The sequence below is a fragment of the Balaenoptera borealis genome (assembly GCF_965194805.1).
Source record: "Balaenoptera borealis genome assembly, chromosome: 2".
NCBI lineage: Eukaryota > Metazoa > Chordata > Mammalia > Artiodactyla > Balaenopteridae > Balaenoptera > Balaenoptera borealis.
In genome coordinates this window covers 33,203,782-33,214,487 of record NC_138867.1, presented here as the reverse complement: position 1 = coordinate 33,214,487, position 10,706 = coordinate 33,203,782, and positions in this window count along the sequence as shown.

The window sequence follows — 10,706 nt, the reverse complement described above, 5'->3', positions numbered from 1 at the left end:
AAGATCCCACATGCCGCGAAGCAACTAAGCCCGTGCGCCACAACTACTGAGCCTGTGCTCTAGAGCCCACGAGCCACAACTACTGAGCCCACGTGCCACAACTAACTGAAGCCCGCGTGCCTAGAGCCCGTGCTCTGCACCAAGAGAAACCACCGCAAAGAGAAGCCCGTGCACCGCAACGAAGAATAGCCCCCGCTCGTCGCAAGTAGAGAAAGCCCGCGTGGAGCAACAAAGACCCACCTCAGCCAAAAATAAATAAATAAATAAATAAATTTTTTTTAAAAAAGATACATGCACCCCTATGTTCATAGCAGCACTGTTCACAATAACCAAAACATGGAAACAACCTAAATGTCCATCGACAGATGAGTGGATAAAGAAGATGTGGTACATATATACAATGGAAAACTACTCAGCCACAAAAAGAGAACAAAATAATGCCATCTGCAGCAACAAGGATGTAACTAGAGATAATCATACTAAGTGAAGTAAGTCAGAAAGAGAAAGACAAATACCATGTGGTATCACTTATATGTGGAATCTAAAATATGGCACAAATGAACCTATCTACAAAACAGAAACAGACTCATAGACATAGAGAACAGACCTGTGGTTGCCAAGGGGGAGGGAGGAGGGAGAGGGATAGACTGGGAGTTTGGGGTTGGTAGATGCAAGCCATTACCTTTAGAATAGATAAACAACAAGGTCCTAGTGTGTAGCACAGTGAACAGTATTCAATATCCTGTGATAAACCATATGGAAAAGAATATTTTAAAAATGTCTATATGTGTATAACTGAGTCACTTTGCTGTACAGCAGAGATTGGCCCAACATTATAAATCAACTATACTTCAATTTTCAAAAAAATGACCAAGTCTGCTATCCTCTGAAATACAAGGCATGATTTTATTTCCTTGTTTCCTCCTTCCTTTTTCCAGCCCCACATCCACGAGGGAACTTTGGGATGAGGCCCACGAAAGCTGTTGCTCTGCCAGCAGCTCTGTGATCTCTGGGTCTCCCTGATTCCACATTTGGCATTCCCGAACCCACCAGCTTCCCTCTGACCTTTCCCCTCTCTCCTTGCCAACAGGAAAGAGAGTGCATGGATAAAAGAAACCGACGGATAACCCAAAACCCCATGTTAGTCATTAGTTAAAACTTCCTGAGCCACTAACAAGAACCAGAACTCATCCCTGGAATATTTCAAAACCTCTGCATTCAGGCTAGGTTGGTGTCGCGTTGCAACACTATCCACTGTAGCTCGTGCCAACAGTTAGACCAGGCTCAGAAAAAAGCTCCAGAACACCAAGACAGAGGCCAGAGACCTGAGTTCAAATATCACAGCCAGATGTACTGCTGGTGGTTCCTCTCCGCCTGCTTCTCCAAACCATGGATCCCAAGCCCCAGCCCATGTTCAACCACAGGCACTCTTCTGCTCCACCGTCCTGACTGTAAATGGACCTTTGACCACCAACCTCTCGCCACACTCTGCCTGGGCCCCGTGCCTGACATGGGCCCTCACCTACTTTGTATGAACATTGACACTAGTGCCCTTCAGAATCAAAGGAGCCAAATCTTCACAGGTTTACCAGCTCTCCTCTTTGCATGTTTCTCTACCTTCCCGATTTGCAGCTTATAACCTGTTTCGGGTCCTCTCTTGACCTTTCTTAGGCTGGTCTGAGTTTCTTCTTAGGCTGGAGCCTCCTCTTATGGAACTCTTGTTCCCAGGTTCCTTTGGGAGCTCTGCGAGCAGCCACACTGGTGACTGTTTCCTCTGCCACAGTCTCTTGCTTATCCTGCTGCTTCTAAATATTTTGTTATAGAGAGACATGGCCAGGCCCTCCAAATTCCCTTTACTCAGGCCTCACCCAATTTGAAGAAAAATTAACACACCTGGTAGCAACTGCTGGCTGCATAGACATGCCTTCCAGGTCTGGTCTGAACCACCATCATGTCTTGGCAGTATCTGCAACAGGGTTAGGTTATGTCTATCTATAATAACAGATAACTGCCCTTGTCCTTCTACAGTTATTCTCTAAACTGTGATCCTGTAGAAGTAGAAATCTGATCATATCACACCTATGCTCAAAATGCTGCAATTTTCCTCCCAGTAATCTCAGGGTAATAGCCGAAGTCTTCACAACGGTCTAGAAGTCCCTTCAAAATTGGAGGTGTACCCAGTTGTTTCTCAAAGATACCAGGCATGCTCCTGCCTCAGGGCCTTTGCACTGGCTGTTCCTCTGCCTGAAATAGTTTTCTCTGGATAGCATGGCTCACTCACTCCTTCCACTACTTCAAATCTTTTCTCAAATGATATATGCAGCCTACCTCATTTACAATTTCAACCTCCACCTAGCCATCCTATTCCCCCTTACCCTGCTTTTATTTTTCAAAATTACAGTCTATTATACCATGTAATTCTCTTACCTAGTATGTAATTCTTTATTTCTGTCTCCTCCACTAGAATTTAAGCTCCCAGAGGGCAGGAATTTTTGTCTGTCTTGTTCAGTGATGAATCCTCAGTGTCTCGAACAGTGCCTGACACATAATATTATTGAATGGATTAATTAATAAGAAACTCATCAGTAGTTAAGGGTCCTAACTCTGGTCTTACTGCCAGGTTTGAATCTCAGATTTTCTACTTCTAATAGCTATGTGACTTCAAGAAGCTTCTTAACTATTTTATACCTCAGTTTATCCGTATGCAAAATTGAAAAAAAAATAATTGCCAACTACTTCACAGGACTGTCAATGGGAAAATTCATGAAGTATGCTTAGCACGGTGCCTGGAATACAGAAAGAACTCTGTGGAAGGTATTTATTATCATCAAGGCTGGTGGGTGAATTAGACTTTTGGAAATAATCAAAAAGCCACCTGGACTGAAGTCTGGTAAATCAAGTAATAGTGTCTCTGCTCAAGCAAGATGGGAAGATAAGGCAATATGAGCAGTTCTCTTTTGCGGTTAATACACCAGCTCTATAAAACAATTCTGGGAAAGGAAAAAAGAAAAAAGCAACTCATGTTTTCAGCGATGGTACTCCCAGTGTGGCCACTTGGAAGGACAACACCCATTTGGCTGCATCAGGTCTGATGTATTTGCTAGTCCCATGGAGTCCCAGTAATAGAAATAGAAACAGTAGAAATGGAGGCCCTAGAGGTCCTCTGCTGTACCTCCTGCTTCACCCACTCACTTTATGTTGCTTTTCTGCCCAGGAGGGCCAACTGTTCTCTGAGTATGTGGGTCAAGAACCTCTGGGGAGAGAGTGCCCAAGAGGCTTTACAGAGAGGATGTCACAGAAAGTGATACCCTGAACCAGACCAAGCAGTAACCTGAGTGTTGGGAAGGTCTAGAAACCCAATCTGGGGAAGAGTGATCAGAGATGGGACAGCTCATTTGCAGAAGAGTCTCTCTGGGGCCCTGAGGAAGGGAAGAAGGGGCAGACTCACCCCCAAAGGGCTGATCACCAGACACCCCATTACAGCTCTGTGGCCTTCCTTCTCCTCTCCTCAACTCTGGTACCTCGGGGGGGAGGGTGGGGGGGAAGGATACAGTGGAGGGCCAGAGAGACACACTCAACCTGCCACCTGAGAAGACGTAAAGTCTCGGGCTCTTCCATTCCAGTCGTGCCCTCTGGCCCTCTCCAGGGCTAAGCATATGCTTCAAATTGCATTCGAGACTCAAGGAGGATGTTGGAGACTTACAGAGGAAGAAGCTGAGGCCCAGAGAGAAGAGTATGGGGTTGGCCGACCCAACTGGTGGCCCATCTATAACCCTTCAGCCCATCCCCAAGGTCACCTGCGGACAGCCTCTTACCCAGCAATGGCTTCCCACATCTCCCTGCCCGAGCGTGGCCTCTGGCCTCAGAAACACGCACAGCCAGCAGGCAGAACAGGCCACAGGTGCCAGGAGGTTAATACTGTTAATACTTAGAAGTGACCCTCCACCTACCAAGGGAATGATTTCAAGGTGTGCCACACAGTTTCTTAGAGGGACATTTTCTCATCCAGTTCAGGCCCCAAATGTTAAAATAATCAGGGGAAATACTTTCATATTCAAACAAGAAGTGCTAAGCTGGAGGTTCTAACCATTTTTGTTCCCTTGGACTCCTTTGGCAATCTGGTGGAGACTGTGGCCTTCTCCTCAGGATAATTATTTTTAATGCACAAAATAAAATATATAGGATTATAAAGGACACTAAATATGTTAAAAGACAATTATCAAAATATTTTTAAAATAATTTTGGGATATCATAATATGTAGATGTCTTCATTTTAGCACAACAAATAATAAGACTGAAAGGAGAGTCTCATAATTAACATAATTTGAAAGTAGCAATGAGCGTGAATAATAGTTTCCGCACCACCTGCAATGTGACATGAAAATATGTGTGATTCCCGTTGTTGACAAAGTCACAGGCACTGCTGATACTACTGTGGTGTTGCCTACATTCATAATTGATGGAAATGGTAACATTCAGTTAGAAGTTAAAAAATAAAGATGTAATTATTCCCCATCAAAGTTAAAACTTTTCCATCCAATTTCACAGACCCCCTGAATTCTCTACATGGACCCTCTGGGGTCTACCAGAGAGGTTAGGAACCCTGTGCAGGAATATCTATGTGACTTGCTAACTGGTGACTCAAAACTGGTTCAATGCCCCTTGAACTTCCACTCCCTTTCTGAATAATTCAGTCCTACGGCCATTCGTTGGGGCAGAGCAAGGTTCTACAGCAGAGACGGAGGAAGCCACACTGGCCCACAGTAGGGTATCAGCGTTGAAACAGAGTGAAGAGGGTGGCCCCATCGGGGAGGGGATGGCAGCAGACATGGGAGATATACAAGGGCATTGATCAAATCAATAAATGAATTACTAATGAAAGCAAGGTTTCTCATTGTCAGAAAAGACAGTTACAAATACAGAGAGGGGGAAAGCTAGAATGAACCCTGGGGTTGGATTCCTACTGGAGACATCTGTGTGAATTTACGGTTTTCAATAGAGAGAGAAATGTGTATATGTAGACTCTAGCTCTGGCCATAGAGAGGGCCTGGGAGCAGAAATACCCCAATAACAATGAGCACACCTAGCCCTCAGATCTTGGCTTCTAAATACAATTTTCTACTAAAAGAGACCAGGGCTCCTTAGGGAAATGGCTGATTCCAGGACCGGGGGGCAGAAAGTACAAACAAGCCTAGAGCATCTTACTGTGCCAGAAAGCACTCAAAGAACGACAGGGTTTATGTGAAAGGAATATAGAAGTCAGCTTGAACGTGATTCCACTGGCCAAAACAGGGACAATTTGAGCATCAAAATAAATAAGAAGAAGAATTAAAATGTGTTCAATATAATGAGAAACTATGAGTCTGTACAAATGTAAATAAATAGATGAATCTATTGAATGTTTGATTAGGAATGAGATGTTTATACAGTTTCAAAACACCTCCCCACAAAATACGTATTAATTACACAGGGAAAAAGAGTACCTTTTCAGTGGGAAAGCCTAGAAGACGTTAACTTAATCAAGTAATCAAAGGTAACAACACCAGTAATAACATAAAGAGGCATCTGTGCCACTTGGTAAGATGCAATGAGAAGCACATAACCCAACTGCTGTGGTGTTTCTGCCGAAAAACGCCTAATCTGAATATAATCACAGGGAAACATCGAACATCTAAATTGAGGGATGTGCTACAAAATATTGGCCTGTGAACTTCAAAGTGTCAAGGTGATAAAAATCAAGGTAGGTCTTGTCATGTCTCTCAGGCCTCCAGACTGAAGGAGGCCTGAGAGACATGACAAGCAAATGCAGCCTGTGATTCTGAACTGCACCCTTTTGCTCTGAGGACATTATCATCAGGACAATTGGCAAAACTTGAAGAGGGTGTGAGGATTAGATGATAGCAAGGTATCAGTATTCATTTCCCTATTTTGATGCTTGAATTGTGGTTACACAGGAAAATGTCTTTTGTAGAAACCATCCTCTAAAATATTCCAGGGTGATAGGATACAAGTTGGAAATCTATTCTTAAAAGGTTCAGAGGAAAAAAACGTTCTTTGTACTTACTATCTTTCCAATTGTTTTTGAAAGTTTGAGATTGTTTCAAGATATAAAAAGAGGAGGAAAGGCTAATTCTGTGACCCATTTACCTTCAGCCAGTGCATAAGAGGAAATAAAAATAATCAAAGGAAGACTGGGGAGCACGGACTTCTTGGAATAGAGTTGTGACTTTATACTTAGAGAAACCCATTCATTTCAGTTGAGAGGCAGGGAGAGACATTCTCCACTGCCACCAAACCTTAGAGAGGGTGGATAAAACTGCCTGAAAGAGAGATTAACCCTTGTCCCCCAGCGTGATGCTCAAGAAGCTGCAGACACAGAGCCATTGAACACTACAACCAGAGCAGGACATGAAAGAGTTTGAGTGCAGCCTGTCCTTCCAGAGTTGGGTGGGCAAAGAATACAAAATATCTCCCAGGATCAGTTAGCATCATGGAGGACAGGTATTCTTGAGCCACCTTGAAAGGATGCAACCCCAAAGGTAAAGTGATCCCATAACCAGAAGCTCAGAGGTAGGAGGAGATCGGAAGGAGGGAGAGGGGAACCATAGGTGGTCAATAGGAGGGTGAGCCCTAAGTCAGGGAATGAGACAGGGGGCAGTGCCTGACACCCCTTTAGGGAAAGGATATCTCTTAAGATCTACAAAAGCACTGAGAGAGAGAGAGAGAGCGCACCAGTATTTGAGTATTGACACCCAGAGGGCATCAGCCCCAGAATTCAACTGCATCAATATCAGATTAAAACCACAAAGAACCAGCAGCAGCACCATAAGTGGCAGAAGAGGAAAGAAACAGCAAGAAAGAGAAATCATAGAACAAAGGACACTCTACCCTTCCCTACTGCAAGTTCCCAAGGCTGGATCAGACCTCGAAGTTCTGAATTGGAAGAAAACTTGAAATTTTGATTTGGATCATATTTTAATACCAGAAAGCAAGACTAAAATACCTGAAAGTGACCAAACACCTACGGAATCTTCCAGGGACAGGGAAGGAAAAGCCGAACAGAAAAGCAATAGCGAGCAGGAATAACGAGTGAGTCCAGCCCATTCAATCCGCCATTACACATGCGTTATCCTGCTGAGTCCTCACGAGACCCAAGGAGGGTGGCCTTCACTGCAAGCCCGACTGAAAGGGACTGAGTGCAGCCTCGTGGGTACCAAGTCACAGCACCCAGTGTGCCAGCCTTCCCAGAGCCCCTGGCATTGCTCTGCACCACCGCTTCACATGTGGCTAACGAGTGAGCGGACACCAACAGGCAAGCCGGCAGGTGGGCAGCAGAAACCAAGGGAGGATATTGCAAAGCACGGTTGCAGAGAATTTGCTTTTCTGTGTAGCGGCTTCCCGGGAAAACCACAGCTACAGGGAGGATTAGCAATCAGGGATGGGGTGATTAGCGCAGAGGCACTGGCAGAAAACATACTGTGAAAGCTGAAAGCCCAGCAGAGAAAAGCCCACGCCACCAAGATTCTGTTTATTCACCCACTGCAGTGGTTCTTAATCTTGCTGGTACGCTAGAATCACCTGGGAGCTCTTTAAAATCCTGATGCCTGGGCCCTAAACTCAGAGGCTCTATAGACACTGGAATTTTTTTTTTTTTTTAAGCTCCCTGGATGATTCTAATGTGCAGCCCAGGTTGAGAACCGCAGCTTGACTGCAATGGATTTTGTTGCTTCAGTTTGGGGGGAATAAAGGAACAAGAAACACGTTTTGTCTCAATTACAAGTGTCAACTCCAGAAAGGTTTGGCTGAGCGTGAACCTCAACCCTGAAAAGTAACTTGTACGAAATATAAACATACTAATGAACATTCAGGCATAGCGTCATTTACTAGGTATAAGTTTAGAGATAGAGAGATAGAGATTGATCTATCTTCCTGTGCTAGCGGTAAAATTTATTTTTTACTTATTTAAAAGTGTTTTTCCTGCATTTGGAGGAGATGATCATCAGTTCATCTTATCTACACTTACCTGGTCCCCCTTCTAAAAAAACACACACGTTTACATAGCAGCTGTACAATATTTAAGTGTGCAAGAAGTTACAAAAAAGAGCAAAGCCATTAGACTCACCAAGTGAGTGGCTGGGGTATTGTTTCATGTAAACTCTCTAGAATCAGCCAGACCCCACACTACAGCGTTTCCATCCACCCACCGACATTAGCGTTTCAATAAAAGCAGAAAACAAGCAGTTAGACAAGTCTACACTTTCACGTTATTTCACTCCAATGTCCCTTTCAACTTCCACCCCCTGTTTTAATATTAACATGTGTCTATTACTCACATTAAAAGGAAAGGTCCAGATTCCTCCGCTTGAAGGTTAAGGTCCTTCACAATCTATTTCCCTCCTAACTTTCGACCTTTACCTCCCTCTCCCCATCCTACTCCAGAACAAATTATCTTTCACAGCCAGTAAGTCCACTCACTATCCCAAACTTCCTAAAGCCACCTTTTTTTTTTTCTTCCATGTACTTTTTTTTCATTAAAAAGTATTTTTAACTAATTATTTTTTCCTACTGAAGATAGTAGTGTTTCATCTTAAACTGAAGCAAAAACGTATTTAAATAAACATAGATACATATACTTGCCTTTTCTACTAATTAAAAGACAACGCTGACCATATCATCAACAAGCACAGGGAGAGACTCATCCCACTGTGGCTGCAATGCTTCACCCCTTTCTGCATCCTCGGCCTTTGCAATGTGACTTGACTGCTCTACCGACCAAAAGGGGGCACATATTTCCCCACTCCTTCATTCTCAGTTTGTGACTTGCTTGGAACATTGGGCAGACCTGATACAAGCCAAAGCTTAAAAAGAAGCACTCAATGTTTCTCCTTTTGGTTGTGTTCGTCTGCAATTGCTTGGAGAAAGTGCCAGGGCTAGCCCATTGGAGGATGAGAAACACATGGCCCAATGACCCCAAAGGCCCCAGCCAATCAACTGCCAGACTTGTAAGTGAGTGAACTCAGCTGAGACCAGAAGAACCTCCCAGCTGAGTCCATCCTAGATCAGCCAACCCTTGAGACCATCATACTAGACAGCCCAAGACCAGAAGAACTGCCCAAACAAACCCAGCCTAAACTGCCATCTTGCTAACTGACAGACTTAATAAATAACCAATTGTTTTCAGTCACTGAGTTTCAGGATGGTTTGTTACACATATTATTGTGGCAATCGATAAATGGTACAAGCACTATACTGAAAACTGTATAGTGAAAATTTAAGTGAAAACAACTGGGCAAAGACGAGACTGCAAGACCCATGGGGGCAGGGACTACGTTGGGTGTTTCACCACTGCAACCCCTTCGCACAGCCCAGGAACAGTTATAGGTGCTCAATAACATACGCTGGATGAGGAAAACATCTGGTAGTAATGGATCCTATGCTGTAACAGTTCTCAGATTGGTCATAAAATCATTAACTTCCAAACTTTTAAAAATATAACTGACCCACTACTATCATTTGCTTACCTTTTTTCCTTTCCAAGTCAAAATCCCCAGCTAGCGCACATAAACCAAAAAGAGTTTCTGTAAAAGGCTTTTCCCAAACACGCCGATGACTCTTTGCCTCATCACGTAAAGTCATTTCTCTCCAGCTGCCAGGCTGCTTCTGCAAGACTAGAGCCTAGCCAGTTACAGTAGCTGGTATAAAAGCTAATCTTAGAAAACACACATCACTTCTCCAACCCCATAATTAAGACCAGAAATCTGTAACTGAGACATTCATAAAACTGGGGTTTCCAAGTGCCAGCTTTGCCTTAGAGTTCTACACAATGGGCTGGATTTGGGGAAGGCTTCCCAGAATAATCTGATGGGCAGGAGAATGGGCTTCTGAATGGTCAATGGCCAATGGGAGCAGGCCCAGCCCGTACTTTCCAAATTCTCTTCTCCTAGTTCATGGCTCATTACTTCTCTGTCCACCTCTGATCACTATTAAGGGCCAGGACTAACCAACTATTAGCAAATCCATAATAGAAGAACAAATTTCTATGGACAAGGTTAGTAATTGTTTGGCTTTTGGAGTTCTGTCTTTATTAATGTCTCCAGTGGCTAGTTGTAAATGAGAAGTCTTTTAACTTCTCAGAAGGATATTTCTATTTCACCCATTTTATCTTTCACAGAAGGGACCAGTTTCAATCAACTGTTTCCAGTCCTGATACTTGGCTTCAAGTCAGAGAGGATTATTAAACTTATGTAGACAGGGCTTATTACTGAGTTCTGATTTATTAACATGCTTATTTAGACACAGTCATAACAAAGACTGGGAAGCCACACCCTCTCCTTCCCAAAATGCAAACATATACATGTGCTTTACCTCTGACTCCATTTATCTGGACCAAAGTGCTGATATTGGCAGGTCATCCTTGAAGACGCTTTAGGAATATGTCTCTTTGATATAGCCAGAGGATAAAACCGCCATATCCACATATGTCTTCAATTGCTGAACTATTCTTTTCCCACCACTTCACTGAGGAGAATTTTTCAATCTGTTTAATACGAGGGAGGAGCCAGGTTGCTATTTTGGGTTTAACTATGAAATATTTATTGAGTTCTAAATTACCAAGAGCTATTTGAAACCCCGGGGGCTTAAGATTACATCATTTTTATAAAAATTGGCTCAGAAATTGATCAAGTAATAGGAGGAGCAAGAGGGAA